At 39.0% G+C, this 16,471-nt stretch overlaps 1 pseudogene across 1 annotated transcript; it reads left to right on the plus strand.

Moving 5' to 3' along the window:
• LOC110066569 (uncharacterized) lies at window positions 1-13,693 on the plus strand (annotated as a pseudogene). The gene is made up of 5 exons (XR_016201915.1): window positions 1-447; window positions 1,934-1,965; window positions 8,087-8,237; window positions 8,620-8,921; window positions 13,424-13,693. The product of XR_016201915.1 is annotated as an uncharacterized LOC110066569 (transcript).
• Window positions 13,694-16,471: the final 2,778 nt, after the last annotated feature.

Genomic DNA, 16,471 nt, shown 5'->3' on the forward strand with positions numbered 1-16,471 from the left:
ACGATAGCCCAGAGGTTGACGTCATCAAAATGATGATATCATAATCTAAATATAGAATAGTGACATCATCGGGATGGAGGGGTGTAGGGTGTCATTGGAGGTGTTACGTCATAATCTTAAAATAGGTAGAATGATGTAATAGACTTATTTTTAGTAGCAGAAGTCATGTGGTTTTCCCATTATAAAGAGGTGAAATTTTAGGAGTGTATTAGTAAGCTTAACATGGATCTCACTGTCTCTGCTCGTCGAATACGATTTAACAGCTACCGCTTGCTGGCTAGAAATCTGATCACTCCTATAAGTGAAATAGGTTTGCTGAAAGAAGCATTATGTGGTCTACCAAGTACCAAGCTTTCCAAGTTAAAGCCGGCGCCTTCATTCTGAAGAACCCCTGCCCAGTTCGGCTCATTATTGAGTATAGAATAGGAAGAAATACATTTCAGCAAGGTAATTTAGTAACAGAATAAAATATACTTTATTTCTATTACGTGTACTTAATTTTCCGACCTGGGAAATATTAATTATGTATAGGCGACATGGAAATTGCTTTTCCGTGTTTGGACCGTCAATTTGTATTTTCACTTTAAATAGACGCTAAGCAGAAAAGACATTTCCTTTGGACATGATTACATCTGGCTTTAGCGCCTTGGGCCAAAGTCTATATGAATCTCGGTTGCGCCTTATACGCTTCAGTCATTATAAAAATCTATGATTGCGAATAAATCGATTTCCATTTGGTCTGTTAACGTACTAGACAGAACAAAACAACTCTGTTTGTTCAAATACAATGGAGTTTCCATTGCTTCTTTGTTATTGCAAAATAATCTCCCTGGGGTCATTAACGCCTAAAGTTATGCAAGTAGACAAGACCGAGAAAATGAGCGAACAAATGTTTTTCAAAGACGTTTATTGCAATCAACTACTCTTTAACTATTTACAACTCTCAGAGCTCTAACTTGTCAAGTGATCATTACAAAGTCCTACAGTTTGTTCTTTTTATCCGATCATGATCAAGTACACTGAACCATACTTTGTACTCAGAAGCGTTTTCGATAATTCTGTTTTCACTGGCTGCGAAGTTATTAGTCGTTTCTTTCAATGAATCTTCTCAAACGTAAGAACGTGAGAAAAGTAAGGGGGATCTTTTTATTTCATGTCATATTACTCTCTTGGTTAGTAAAGCTATATTGTTTAATCTTCTTCCTTTGATAGATTACCTTTTGCGTGTAAGATTTGTTTTGCATTCGGCCTTTTCGGCTGCTTTTTCTTCTAAAAGTAACTACATTAGCTCGTGAATTGACCAAGAATAACAAACTCTTAATTTTATTATCATGCCTTTTCGAGTGCTTACCTGATTATCCATCAACTGAAGCATGAATCTATCCAATTTAAATGCAATTATAAACTCACGTTTCTGTTAATTCGGTTTCGTTCGGGGAGTCTTTGGTATGCGAACACACAGTAATCCAGTTTTTCATTTCCACTGTTTATTAACTTTTACATGTGATTACGTAGATCCCAGGAGTAATCCACATCTAATCCCTCCTTATATAAGCAACACACTTTTTAGACATAAGAAATGAGAACTGAAAGAATTGATCAAAGTCTGCAATGTAACGATTAAGTAATGAAAGAAAAATTTGATTCTTACAAGAGTGGAAATTTACCTGATCATGATACTTACAGGCATCTTTTATTCGACGGATGCCAAAATCAAAGTTGACAGGTTTTTTTGCATGAATTCACATTCCGATAGATTCAATTCTGGGCAATCATGGCTAATTCCCTGGGGCGATGCGAACTTTATATCACTATCTAACACTTTTAATCAATATATAGAAAATCCAGCGGAGTCGACTGGGTGTAACTATTGTTTTATTGCGTAAGATTACATCTGATTTTTACGTTTCCGTTCATTTGTTCCACCATACAGCTCGAGAACATTGTCAACTACGTTTTGCACTGGTATGTAGTAAATGTTGTTTTAAATAATGTTTTAACGTTTTAACACTTGATTGGTTTACTTGAGGATATAATAATGCAAATGCTTAATTCGACTCTAATTATACGTTGAGAAGTTGCGCCGCTTTCCTATTTGTGACTCTTTAGATGTTTGTGACATTTCCAGTGACAGGCGGGAATGCTGAAGCACCGCACCAAATGCACTTTGTGTAAAGTAATAATACTTTTTTCAAAGATAAGTTTCTCAGTCAAAACTTTTTAAAAGAATAAGGTCATCGCTAACCACTCTTAAAGAGATGGTGCAATACCTGGAATTTTGGTGAATAATGCGAGCGTCTAAAACTAGAACTAGTAGTAATCAGAGATTATGAGAGTGCGTTCGACGTTCTCACTTTAACATATATATATACCTTAAATAAATGATTTCACCAGCTGACTTTCAGTTTTTGTCTATTGCCAAAATCAACATTTTTCAGCAGCAACCGAGGTTTTTACAGTCAGATATGCATAGTGTCAAAGTCCACGTTAGTGAAGAGGTCACGATTTGTTGATACGTTGCGTGACACTGCCAGGTTCTGTAGACTCTCAAGTTTCATAGAATATTTAAATCATTCTAAGCTAGCATTTGCAGTCGCGTGGTCGTTTCGCGTGGTCGTTTATCGTAAACAAACTCCGTGCAACTAATTTGAGTATTTCCCCTGATGAATTAAGTGGTCTTATGGATCTTGCCTTCAGAGTACTTTTCCACCGATTCCAAACAATAAAATTTCGTCCGGATAAAGACTGAGCTATCCGTCGCAACTGAACTAATCAATCAAAATGTAGCTGTTCCCACGGTTATCATCCCAAAGCCAAGTCGTGTTAATAAACAAGGACAATTCCCTCAGATTTTGATAAATGCTACCGTCGAAGAGTTCAAATTCGCAGCTAAACTCCAGAATACCCGGCCACTTTTTAGCATCTCATTGAATAAGGATAGCAACTATTGTCATATACCTCGTTCTTGAAAGCACACCGGCACATGTAAATAAAGTGGCCGGGTATTCTGAAGTTGCTCGCCAAAATCTAACGCTGAGAGCTCACAATAGCGAAGCGTACGGTGACTGAATGGAAAGAAGTTAAAGAACGATCAATCGGAAAGACGAACTCACGTGGCCTACTCACATCCTCACATGTTCGCCACATGACTCATCACATGTCTTAGCATTAAACGGTACCAGTTTACTGGCCGTGACATGCCCCTGCAAAAATCAAGCGGGGTGGCCATTTTGGTGTCCTTACAGGAACGTGGGTTTTTCGGCCTATAACCGTACAGGGAAACCAACTCTGAGAAGCCACAGGTCAAAATTAGGTTTGCGTTCCACTTCGTCGAACGCAAATACAAATAATGACAGTTCAAACTAGCACGGTATCCCTCAATTCCTTTCCTTGGTGAAAAATTTTTTGTAGTATAAATATCACGCTCAAACGTGATGGTAACCTTTCGTGAACAGATTGGTAATTCGCTGATTGTTACTGAGTTCCTGCATTAAATCGTCGATGACTACCAAATTTCTGATGGAGGGATCAATCATAGATTCTAAGTCGCTAGGAACTCCTTCGACGAAGTTGATGTTTGGAGTAGTTGTCAACATACCCAACATATCATCGTAGGCCGGTTGGTAAATACCGTAGTACCAAATGACATTTCCAGGAGCTCCGTCGATGAGATCCTTCCCCGATTCAAGTAAACGTTTTACAAACTGACTTTTACCACAAAAGGTTCGTCCTGCGACAATTGCCGGGAAGGGATGTTTAAGGCTTGGGTCCATACTTTTAAATGATTGATTGAACTGTATGCTTCAAATTTAGAACCTATTCCCAAGCAGTCTTAGGTTCAGCCTCTTTCTCATAAACACGAACCATGTCGGTTGTTTGTAACTTAGCAAACTGTAGCCAATATTTTCGCTCAATGTCTGTGAATTCGTGTACTTGACTTAAATGGTTTGCTAATCAAGCCACATCCAGGAATCGGACAGTGCTTGCACTTGAGTTTCTTCATGTTTACGTTACGAAAGTTAGATTAAAACTGAAGAAATTTGTTTCGTTCGCTAAATGTATAGGGCACAACGGGCAGAAAAGGCTCCTAGGGCACCAAATCACACTTGTATTTTTCTCTGGTAGCACGCGTGGGATCCCGAGACGAAAGCGCGCGCGTGTCATTCGAGAGATGTTTTTTCGTATCTAACGAAAAATTAATAGTAAAGATGATAGTTCAGTTAATAATTTCCGGTAAAGGAAATCTCGAATTTCTCAAGCATTTTCCAGAATACAAGATGTCTTTATCCATTCTCATTCTGCCAGCTATTTTATGCGGTACAAACGCTTGCTTCGAGAAGTAGATTATCGACTGTACAAGTGTTGGTATGTCATCCATACCAGATTCACAGACAAGGGTTGAGAACTACACTTCGATTTTACTACGAGATAACAATTTACGTCACATTAATATCTCTGCTTTGTTAGAACTATTATCACAACTTATTACTATAGATCTTCCAGCCAACGATCCAGTTTTGTGTGATGTGACATACAAAGTTTTTACACCTCCAAGCCGATTATGATAATCGTTGATTGTAATTATAATACCAGCACCAGCGCAAAGATTACTAAAGCCCTCTTCTCAGCAAAGCCGCCCACCCACCGCCAAAACCATCTATCCCACTTATACTTCAAGCACTGGACGAAATCAATACCGAATACTTCAAATCACAAACAGATCATGAAAATGGGAAACACTAATTGGCACTCTGCCGTTTATACCAACGTGTGTGATTTTACGTCGATCAATGGTCATCAATCTCCCGATGGTTTATAAGTCAAGCTAGCAACTCGTGAAATTGGACGAGCAGTTTTTGCTTGCGTTTGTGCTGTTGCTTGCACCACTTGCGATCGAAAAAGATTGTCTCCCTTAGGTCATCTCTTCAAATTTCTGCCAGTAACGGAATCCAGGGTACGAGTCATAAGAATTTGAATAAAAACGTCTCTCGTATTCCTCGTTTGCACTGAAATAACTGTAAAAAGCGTCAGATGGACCGGGTAAACAATGATTTTGTCCCGTCATCGCACGCGCCAAACTGGACTAGCCGTCAAAGTTATTTTCCTCGCCGTAGTTTTATCCAGACATGTTTTAAAAAATTGACAGTTAAATGGTTGAAAAAACAAAATTGTTTCCTTTGCCGAGGCAGCACTTCGGCTTCTTTGAAGATTGGCGAAATTTTCGCAATCCGCAAAAAATTGGCAAGTTTTTGAAACTGGGGGTCGCACTTATTTTACCCTACTTGTTGACACTGAGATTTATTACTTATTCAAACAAAATTGGCTCTAGTGCGACCCGAACGAGACCGGATTAACAGAAACGTGAGTTTATAATTGCATTTGAATTGGACAGATTCATGCTTCAGTTGATGGATATTTAGTTACTTTTAGAAAAAAAAAAAGTAGTCGAAAAGGCCGAATGCAAAACAAATCTTACACGCAAAAGGTAATCTATCAAAGGAAGAAGATTAAACAATATAGCTTTACTAACCAAGAGAGTAATATGACATGAAATAAAAAGATCCCCCTTACTTTTCTCACGTTCTTACGTTTGAGAAGATTCATTGAAAGAAACGACTAATAACTTCGCAGCCAGTGAAAACAGAATTATCGAAAACGCTTCTGAGTACAAAGTATGGTTCAGTGTACTTGATCATGATCGGATAAAAAGAACAAACTGTAGGACTTTGTAATGATCACTTGACAAGTTAGAGCTCTGAGAGTTGTAAATAGTTAAAGAGTAGTTGATTGCAATAAACGTCTTTGAAAAACATTTGTTCGCTCATTTTCTCGGTCTTGTCTACTTGCATAACTTTAGGCGTTAATGACCCCAGGGAGATTATTTTGCAATAACAAAGAAGCAATGGAAAACTCCATTGTATTTGAACAAACAGAGTTGTTTTGTTCTGTCTAGTACGTTAACAGACCAAATGGAAATCGATTTATTCGCAATCATAGATTTTTGTAATGACTGAGGTGTATAAGGCGCAACCGAGATTCATATAGACTTTGGCCCAAGGCGCTAAAGCCGGCAGTAATCATGTCCAAGGAAATGTCTTTTCTGCTTAGCGTCTATTTAAAGTGAAAATACAAACTGTCGGTCCAAACACGGAAAAGCAATTTCCATGTCGCCTACACATAATTAATATTTTTCAGTTAGGAAAATTAAGTACACGTAATAGAAATAAAGTATATTTTATTCTGTTACTAAATTACCTTGCTGAAATGTATTTCTTCCTATTCTATACTCAATAATGCGCCGAATTGGGCAGGGGTTCTTCAGAATGAAGGCGCCGGCTTTAACTTGGAAAGCTTGGTACTTGGTAGACCACATAATGCTTCTTTCAGCAAACCTATTTCACTTATAGGAGTGATCAGATTTCTAGCCAGCAAGCGGTAGCTGTTAAATCGTATTCGACGAGCAGAGACAGTGAGATCCATGTTAAGCTTACTAATACACTCCTAAAATTTCACCTCTTTATAATGGGAAAACCACATGACTTCTGCTACTAAAAATAAGTCTATTACATCATTCTACCTATTTTCAGATTATGACGTAACACCTCCAATGACACCCTACACCCCTCCATCCCGATGATGTCACTATCCTATATTTAGATTACGATGTCATCATTTTTGATGACGTCAACCTCTGGGATATTGTGACGTCACTGTGTCCCAGTGTCCCTTTCGCAGAACTGTCTGTTGTATACTACTCTTGACTTTAAAAAAAAAAAGTTGAAATTATTGAAAAAGAAATGATGTGCGCGCGTGCACAACTTTAATTTTAAAAGACAATTCAATCCGAGCGATCTTTTTAAGGCGCAAAATTTAATAATACGTCGAGAAGTAATTGGAAACCGTTATCTGAAGTAAATTTTAGTAAGAATTCTACTAAAACAATTAGATTATTCGCTCTCAATTTCTATGAGGTGGTAGTTGATTCGGCCTTCGGCCTCATCAACTATCCATCACCTCTCATAGAAATCTCGTGCTCATAACCTAATTGTTAAATGGAAACACGAGTGGAAGTTTGGGAGAACGAGAAATGCTGTAGGAACACTAGCCGTGGGCGAGTGTTTTCACAGCTTTTTCGAGTTCTCCCACACTTTCACGAGTAATCGCGCCTGCATGTGGAAAACTGTTTCAAGGCAAATCTAACTATTAAACATTTTTTTTTTTGCAATTCCAATTATGGTCAAACAATATCGTAAAAAAGGATAAGTGAGAGGAAAAAAATTGATTCGAACTTGACTCAGGCTCCTTGCAACTTGATTATGACAACTGTGAGGAGAGAAAATTAGATAATTAAGTGTGTTTTACATATTCGCTTTCGTTATCAGAAAATATAGAAAACCAACACAGATATATTTGTTTTAGTTCGTTTTGCATTTCTAAGTTAAAGAACTGTTCCATTTCATTAACCGTAACAAACACCTGCTATTTTGTGTACGATCATAACTGTAATAAGCGTTGAACTGTAATTACTACCTGCAATAGTCTTTTGTTAAACTGTTATCTACCTGTATTGTTTTGAAAGTTATTAATGTTGTAAACGATGAGTTCCGTTATAGCCAATCGAGCCTTCTGAAATGCAGGAGATAATGTTTAGTTATGACTTTTTAATAGCTTTACGTAACATGTCCTTTAGAATTGTGTTTTCGGCTTAAATAGTCGTGCCTTATAAAACATTCTTTGGTTACATTCTGGTTGCATTCCGGTTATGTTCCGGTTGCATTCTGGTTGTGTTCTTGGATTAAAACGATTTCGTTGGACCTAAGTTCTGAGTGCTGTTGATGTCTCTGAAGATAATTCCCTGTAACAGATTCCGATACTGATCCCCGCAGCAAGAGAGTTTCCCCAGGTTTTTACAGAAGTACTTTTCCAGGACAAAAAACCTATTATCACACAACTTGACTATGACTCTAACGTCGAAACATCATCGTTTTTAACATAAGTTTCACATTTTATCGGCCATTTCATCTGTGTGACAAAACAGAACTTGTTAACGGTTCCTTAGGCTGCACTTTTAAAAAATTCGTTTCAGAACATGGCGGAGCGCAAAACTGAAGATGACACGTCGGCAGAACAAGTTAGCAAGGAGTTATCCCTGAGCGGCAAAAACAGATTTGTTCCAATGGAAGAAAGGCGAGACACCTCTGTGCTACCGGTTGACGTTATTAAGAACATATGGGATGGTAAGACATGTGTGATAGTTAACTCCAACTTAAACGACTGAGCAGAAGCAAGCGGGGCCAGTGCTTCATTTGTTGCATGAGAATTTAAGGAAAACAACGTATAGAAAGTAGACCGTTCCTATATATCGAAGGCCTATGAGCTTAGAGTTGCCCGCAAATATTTAACAAACATTAGCCCAACAACTAAGTTTGAAAGCTTATATGTAGTAATATTACGATGTCAAGTATCATCCCATAGACTATCTTGTCTTCAGTTGTTGGCCACTAGACTTTTCCCGTAGTGGCATGTAACCACATGGAAATTTCTTTCTTTTTTTTTTTCAGAGAAAGAAGGCAAAGAGCACAGACCCTGATTAATTTCATTTATTATTTATTTCTTAAGGAAAATGTCTGACGTTATGGCGTGGCGTGCCAATCGTAAAAGATCCCTTATCTCTGACAGTAAACTAGCAGTTACTATGGGAAGTCAAACCTCAAACAGTAATTGAGTTTGGCGCCTACAAGGGAGGCTCAGCTCTGTGGACAGCGGACATGTTAAAAATGTTTGGGTGCAAGTCGCGTGTGATATCCATCGACATCGACCTTTCTTTGCTGGACCCTTTGGCTCGAGAGTCCCCGGATGTGGAGTTTATTGAGGGAGACTTGTTTCAAGTAGAAAAATGTTTTCCAGCAGACTTTCTGAAGGTAAATTAGTAACCGCTGAGTTGATATCTACTTGAACTCTTCTAACTATGGTTATTTTATTGTTTTATTCACCTTTCAACTCAAGCAGAAAAAACAAATTCGCAAGGTTTAGGGTATCTTCAAAGCAAATCCTTATTTTGTATCTTTAGCATGATGGACTAGCTTATTGACCTTTTGTGTAAATTCAAGTTGGCCTGTTTGAATGTCGATGTCAAAGACAACTTTAATGTTATTGTGATTACTCTCGTTCAAAACAACTCCATTTATTACGAACAACAGTTCCAATTGGCGAGCGTAAAACATGAAAGTACAGCTGATATAAATAACTGTTTAATGAAATCTTTATCATACCATCAATCAGGTTCAAAAACGTACAGATAGAAAGCAGGTGAAGCTTAATATCAAGGTTTAACGCTTCGTACAAAATAGTCTATGACAACACTTCGATGTTACAATAAGTACGTTGAGTGAGCTCTATTCATCTTTTTCACTGATAGTCATTTATGGCAGTCAATCCCAAAAGGTTGTGGAGAGCGACTCTGGGATAGCTCAGAAAATGTCGGATAAATTCAGAACAAGTTCGAGAGTGCCCCAGAATAACTTGGAGCAAGCTCGAAAGTAACTCCGAGTGACTCCCTGTAAGTTCCAAAGTAACTTGGGGTAGTTCAGAGCAACTCCGAGCAAGATCAAGAGTAACTAAGATTAAAGCCCGGTCCAAACGCCGTTCCACTCATGTACCGAGCCAAAGTCGATTAAGGTGATTCCTCAGTATTGCACTGCGCATCTCTTAGCCCGGAAAAATTTTCGGTGAGAAATATGGTAAACAATTTTCGGTGAGAAATATGTGCTCTGGATTCAAGAACTCTGTCCAAATCGAAAAGCTGTGACTAATATTTTGCTGTTATAGCAATATTTAGGGAAGAAAATTCAATCGCAAGGTTCAGTGGTTGTACTATCTAGAAAGGTTCTTTCCCGCTAAATTCGACCTGTTAATGAGAAATCTTATAATCTCGGCTATTATCATGAAGAAACAGCAAAAAATGAATTTTCGCCAAAGAAACTCGCTTATACAGTCCCGATTCTCATAAACCGAAGACATAACGGGAGCTCCGAAACGCCACGGAGCTTTTTTACCTTTAGTTTTAGCGACGACTTCGAGCTTCATGCATGACTTGTCACGCCACTCTGAATTTTGAACCAGTTACGAGTGCCGTTATATGAAAAAATAAATTACAGTAATTTATGCCTTAGATTCGGCAGACGAGGAGAGCACCGCATGAATCAGCCGCCGCTCCAACGTCGCAAAGTGCGACAGTTAATGTTGTTTTCCGCTCCAAACCTAACCTGCCGAACCAAACTGATTCAAACGCCGCTCTTCTGCCGTACTTAAGTCATCAGTTAGGTTCGGCGCATGATTGGAGCGGCGTTTAGAACGGGCCTGAGACTGGACCAGATTACAAGTGGATCACAGTCAGAAAGCAACGAAGGTTGGAATAAATATTAAGAAAATAGGGTGGAAAAAAGCCCCGAATGAGGAAGGAGAGAATTATTTTTCTGAAAGTTTTTCCTGCTCAAAGTTAACTCCGCTTCCTCCCACCTCTTGCTCCATGGTGCTCGTAACACAGCGGTCAAACGTCTGCGCATGTGTTAGCAATCGAGCAACTAAAAGGCGGCCAAAATGTTTTCATGACATTGTTCTTTTGGTGGGTCATCGGCATGCTATAAATGACATTTTCCTCGTTGTTTATATATTTGTTGATGTTTTAGCCTGTACAACGAGAGCTAACAGAAATAAGAGTTAAAAATTGTTCTACCTTCTACTTGTTGCAGGTCCTTCTTTTCCGTTGTATGTATTTTCCGTGCTCCTTGAATTTTTTGTTCGCCTGGACTTTGCATTTAGTGCACCAGTTTTTCCCAGGTTTGTAGTTTAGAAAAGATTTTCCCACCTGGTCAAAGACCAGGTACAGGCGGTTTGGGATCGGTATTTTGGCCAGCTATGCCCTCATGACGATGGACATGAACATCTTTTGTCGTTTCGATTCATCTCGCTCCTGTGCTTCAGACAAATCTAGGATCCGGAAGGAATCCCCACAGTCCTTACCAAAATTTTTCCAGCGCGTCTGAGCAAAGCCGAATCACTGCAATTGTCTTTTTCTTCTCCCATTTTTCGTTCTTTTACACACTGTTTGTCGTCAGTTTCCGGCGTCGCGTATCGTATGATTAATAAAAACAAATAAAAATATACTACGCCGTCGGCTCGTAGCATGACACGGGTTTTCAAGACTTATAAACTTTTTTGGTAAAGCTCAAAACAAAATGGTAAATCAACAGAATATCGGTAACTTAGTAAACTTTGTATCTGAAAAGTCTTAAGTTTTCCTTTTACCTGCTTTCTTTTCCTTTTATAGATTTCTATGAACTTTTCAATTTTTTTCGTAAATTTTACGTGACAACGGTTGTTTCCAATGTTTTCCTTCAAATTTTTGCGCGGGAAATTGGCGCGCGGCTGCCAAAATATGTACCCATTTGCGCATGCCCGACGTTTGACCGCTGTGTTGGTGCTTGTAGGACTTTGCTCGCCCAAGAGTATAACAATTCCATTGTTTAATATGCTTCTTTTTATGTCTGGAACATAACTGATTTAGTCCATGGTGCTACTTAGCTTAATCTTTCATGTTGGGCTGTCATTTTCTTTATTATTATTATCATCATCATCATCATCATCAACATTATCATTATTATTATTATTATTGTTATTGTCACTGTTACTGTTATTGTTATTGTTATTGTTATTGTTATTATTATTCAATTTCGTTAGACCTTGTTCTCATTGCAGAAACGCAAGTCCATCTAAAACACCGTGCACAAATGCAGCCTTTATATGACGATTCCTGGGTAAAATCCCATTTTTTCAAGTACACTATTTTTTGGGTACGTGTGTTAAGTGCGGCTCTCTGCAAGGTCCATTCAAAAAATACAGCAATCTGATTGGTTACCTATTATAAAAGCGTCATTTGCTATTGATGCAGAGTTTCTCTTCGTGATTAAAGATCTGGAAACCATCTTTAATAATGTAAATAACAAATAACGAAATAGGGGTGAAAAAAATTAAACGCTTTCCCCTCGGTAACCTCTGTAGACGTACCTTCCCTCTGGTATCGCCCTTCTTATTCCTTATAGTCATGTTAAACTTTTTCTGCTCTTTGTACATCAGAATAAATGTTCGAGAATTTTCACCCATTGAATTTTGATTTGAAACACTAGCCTCTTTTCCCTCTAAATGTTTAAATCAACCTCGACTCTGGTGGCAGCCTCTGTTGTAACTGACTTAAAGGCCTGTCACAGAATTGACAGAGTTGGCCAACATACTGATGGCTTTCGTCCAACGCTCACCCGTCTTGAAATGTACACAAGGACGTCATTAGAGAGCTGAGTCACTCATCTGGTGTCGAATGATTTAACTGAGTCACTCTCGTTCACCTTTAATTCTCTTTTGGAATAAAATGAACCAAGAATTGCAATATTTCTTCCCCTTGACCCAACGGTAAAAACAGTACTGAAGGGTGGACGGCATTTTTCAAACCGAATCCCCACCCGATCTTCTTAACTCAGGAAATCGTGGCGTAATGAAGAAAGTAAGAAAGCACAAATAGTAAAAACATTGGATTGAATTGTAGTTATCGAGAAACAGGAGCACACGGCCAAGAACACTTAGTCAAAGAAGAAAACAACTCCAACATGAAAGTTCGCCGAAAGAGGTGACAGCAAAATAAACTATCAACACCAGGGAGGAAGAAAAACAAACGTCCGCAAAGAAGTAAAACATGAGAAGTCTAGCTATGGACACTACTGATGCGATAATATTCTCAAGAATTCTATTCGCTAGATTGGCAGAATAAGTTACCTTTGAACAAGAATAAACACAATGACATTAAAGCATTGCTTGACATCGGCATTCAGCAGCTAACTTGCCCCTGAGGTTTTGTTTTTCAGCAGTTCCATCTTGACTAAGACGTGACAAGCTCGCTTCTGACCTTGCGTTCTGGGGTAACGGGTTTTACTACTAGCGTGCGATAGTTTGGTCCTGTCTACACACTAGACGCAAAAACAGAAGCGCGTAATTCGATCGTCTGCATCGATTCTGCGTATCTACAGTCATGGACAAAAGTCTTGGGACAAATTTGCACCTTTGGCGCTTTTGCGCACACGCCAGACGCGAATACAACTTCACCTGCCTAACCTCGCCCCCACCCCACATACAATGTTGAAAAGTAGTACCTGAAATTTCTTCTGATTTTCAACATCGTATTGGGTGGGGAGGGGGAACAGTAACGCGTTTTTAAAAGGAAAGCATCGCTTTTTCCAAACTTCAGCAGTAAAACACAGACAATTCGTTAAATTACATAACTGTCCCAAGGACGTTTGTCCACGATATGACCATTTGTTTTTGTTTTTAAGAAATCACTTGATTGGTCTTGACCGTAAATGACTTTTTACTGCAGAATCTGCCTCACCCGTGGTTCGTAATGGAGGATGCACACGTGAATATGGTAAAGGTGTTAGAGTACTTCGATGCATTCACGAAGCCTGGTGACTACATATGCGTCGAGGACACAAATGCGAGTATTCCTTTCGACACCAATCAAGGTTTTACAGACATGCCCGGTTTTACAGAAACAGGTTCCGCTAAGCTGAACGCACTCAAGGAATTCTTAACGGGTCGTTCTCAAAAATATCTTGTGGATCAGAGATACACCGACTTTTTCGGGTGAGAAATTTGTTAGATCAGGAGCCATAATCGGGTCCCCGATTATGGCTCCTGGTTAGATTTATTGGTTAGAATGGAAGGGAGAGAGGGTCTAACTTAGACGAATTGGGTGGAGAGAGAAGACCTTACACCAATAAAGAGATAAACGGTGATTTAACTTTTTTAGCATAATTATTGAGTATGAAAGAATCCAGATCTGTTCTAAGCGCTTTACAAAAGTAAAAGAGCTAAAAAGAAAGTTTTACGAGATAAAAATACAGAGAACAATGATAAAAAAAAAATAAAATAAGTTTAAAATTATTTCTAGCTAAAATAATGATTTTTAAAAAGATACGTCTTAAGTTTACATTTAAAAAAGACTTAGATTATCACATGAACGTATACCATTAAGTAGTTTGTTCCAAAGTTCTGGAGCTGAGACAGAAAATGCTCTGGATGCATAGGTCTTTAGGTTAAAGTTAACAGTGTTCTAGACGATGAGCGTCGAGTTATCAGTTCTTCAAAATATAAACTCAATAAGAGAATTCGCATCCACGTCAACTTAATTCTCCATTGAATTCTCATGGAGTGGCAAAATCTGATTGAAAAACCGGCAATTTTGGAAGTTTTCTAAAGAGACCTTCTTCACGGTGAACACTTTTATTCCTTTACCAGCTTTTATGTATAAATGTAATTTATAGATTTAGCGGAACCTAAACGCGGAGCTCCTGATTACAATTAGTTAACCTGGCTTGAGCCTGCGATCCAGTCGAAAACCTGTGCTTGGAGAGCGGGCAACTTAAAAAAAGGTGACCTCGATGAGCTGTTAACACGAGCCCGCGATATTGTCACGTAGTACTGGTCAGCGGATACTTTGCTTTAACAGATGACAATAGAACAGAACATGGATGCCGCGAATTTCAAAGATGTACGCTATAAACCCGCCCCTCCCTATCTCTAAGGGAAAAGCCCTGGAAACGAGGTTGTTGCAGAGTGTCATTTCATTTTGATTTACATGAAGAGGCGTACGTACGGATGTACGGACAATCACGTGACAACGAAAATTTTTTAACTCGATGGGCTACCAAATTTTCTAAACAGTGTGGCTCCGCTCACGTGCCTTCGGCACTCAAGAGCTCTGCTATCGTCTTCTGGCTAAGTTTCACTGGCATGTGAAAGCTTGTTAGGAAAAGCCTGCGATCATGAAAGCAGAAGAAATACTTTTCCCCAGCTCGCTGTGTTACAGACTCGAGCAATTCAAGCTAAGGTCTGGTCGACGTACAGAGCTAACCGGTAGCCAGCCTGTTTCATGCTCTCGGCCATTAGGGACGTTCCAAAAAGAGCCGGCTGGCGACGAGTACGATCTGAGATCCCGCTCGTTGCTCTCCCGCTTTTCGATCGTCCTCACTGAACGAGAACCTGGAACAGGCTAATTGAAAGCTGAAATCGTGTCTACCTTTTCGTCCATACCCTGGGTTCTAGAGGCTTTACCTGTGAGGTTCAGTAAAAGTCTCCGGCTCGGCTTCCCCTTCGTTTTGTTTCGGCGTCTAACGGATTCCGGAGCATACCCTTCCCTTCCTCCCTCTCAAGCGCAGAAAAATGCCTTTGTTATATATCATGCATAGAATTCCGCCCACACCTGTGCTTACAACAATCACAGCCAGAACTGAACATTAACTTCTGCCTATTTATTAATCTTTTTCAGGTACAATGCAACATGGAACATGAATGGTTACCTGAAGAGATTTTAGAAGGAACACTTACAAATCTGTTTTTGCGATCAACCATTATAATTGCTTTAAGCTGGCCGAGAAAATTTTGAATCGAATGTAAACATGGTTACAACGAGATATGAAAAAAGGAGATTTTTGTCTGCAATCTAACGCCTATTTGTTAGCTAGTTTGAAGATAATGCTGTAATGTGTGTATAATTGTGCGACTGTATCAAAGAATATTTTAAAAAAAGTGAAGAAAGAAAATGAGTTTATGTCCCTTTATCCCAGCACGTAGGCTTGTGTACATTTTAATTTGAGCGGTGTTGGCCATGGATGTTTTTTGACAGATGTGCGTTGTTTGATTTTGTGAAGTTAAAATTTCAATTGAGAATAAAAGCTGACAGTATATCTTGTGCTAATACATTGGTCTGACGCAGCGCTTTCGTTTTGTCCCGGCCAAGGAACCGTCCAAGATTTTAATGCATAATCCATGTTTTTGTATATAAATGTTATCACTTATTTGTTTCTTCTGAAAATATAGAGTGAAGGCTTATCTTCTATAAGCTGTTCTAGCGAGCTGTACTGCTCTCAATTCTGTGCTATAATTATTAGATTATTCAAGGCCGTCTTGAAAAAAAAGAAACCATTTTGGTTTGCCCGTTCCTAGTAGCCTAGACCAGTGTAACTGCAGAGACTTACCCATGTTTTTAAACATTTTATTCATGTAAAAAGTCAATTTCGAGAACAAATTCGGCTTCCCATTTCGATCCCATTAAAATATTTCCGTCTCTTGTACTACCCAGGAATACAATAATGTTACAACACCATATTATAAAATTTCCGCTCTGTATTCTGTGAAGTGGTCGATTATCGGAGGCTAACTGACAAAAGAAAATTTCAAACTTTTAGATCTAGCCTTCGAGCAGGCTCACCTTTGACACCTTTGAAGACCCTTTGAGTCACACGCGCTAGCGGCGAAGAGGAAAGCGATCGGGCGGTAGGGAGTCTGGTGAAGAGCGGCGTAGCTTGTGATCTAGAGTGAACCTGCTCGCAGGCTATTTTAGCTCTAAAAGTGGTCGCGGTCGCTT

This window comes from Orbicella faveolata, unplaced genomic scaffold, assembly GCF_042242905.1.
Source record: "Orbicella faveolata isolate gen_17 unplaced genomic scaffold, um_ofav_v1 contig_35, whole genome shotgun sequence".
Lineage (NCBI taxonomy): Eukaryota > Metazoa > Cnidaria > Anthozoa > Scleractinia > Merulinidae > Orbicella > Orbicella faveolata.